The following is a 666-nucleotide window of genomic DNA, read 5'->3' on the forward strand; positions in this document are numbered from 1 at the left end:
ATTGCCCACAGGGTCCTAGACATAGAGAGGACAAACAGGGACAGAAGACAAAGGGATTAATTCGATTACATCGATCCCCAGTGCGTAACTGGTACTTATTTAATCGATCCCGAAAGGATGAAAGGCAGAGTAGACCTCGGCAGACGAAATACCGCTAAGCATTTCGCCCGGTGTGCTAAGGTTTCTGCCAGCCCGCCGTACGACAGGCTTCTTTCAGTTTCCGTCTTCCAAATCCACTCACAAGACTTTGGTCGGCCCGAGGCTATAGTAGAAAACACTTTCCCAAGGTGCCACGCAGTGGGACTGAACCCGGAGCCATGTGGTTGGAAAGCAAGCTTCTTACCACACACCCACGCATGCGCCTATACCTCTTATATAGAACTAATCTTTTAACTTTTACTCGTTTCAGTCATTGAACTTTGGCCATGCTGGGACAACGGCTTGAGGAATTTTAACCTCAGTTCTTTTTTCTTAAAGCCTTGTAGTTATTCTATCAGCCGCTTTCGCCGAACCGCTAATCTTTGGGGACGGAAACATGCCAACATAGTTGAAAAATTATGGTGGAGGATACACACACCCAACCGAGCGCGCGCACAGACACACACACACGCACATGGACTTGCACACACACACACACACACACACACACACACACACATATATATA

At 47.6% G+C, this 666-nt stretch overlaps 1 protein-coding gene across 4 annotated transcripts in view; it reads right to left on the minus strand.

Moving 5' to 3' along the window:
* The window catches only part of LOC106870405 (cadherin EGF LAG seven-pass G-type receptor 1), a 535,294-nt gene that overhangs the window by 153,920 nt on the left and 380,708 nt on the right, over positions 1–666 (minus strand). The gene's annotated exons all lie outside the window — the stretch shown is intronic.

The sequence above is a fragment of the Octopus bimaculoides genome, chromosome 4, assembly GCF_001194135.2.
Source record: "Octopus bimaculoides isolate UCB-OBI-ISO-001 chromosome 4, ASM119413v2, whole genome shotgun sequence".
Classification (NCBI taxonomy): domain Eukaryota; kingdom Metazoa; phylum Mollusca; class Cephalopoda; order Octopoda; family Octopodidae; genus Octopus; species Octopus bimaculoides.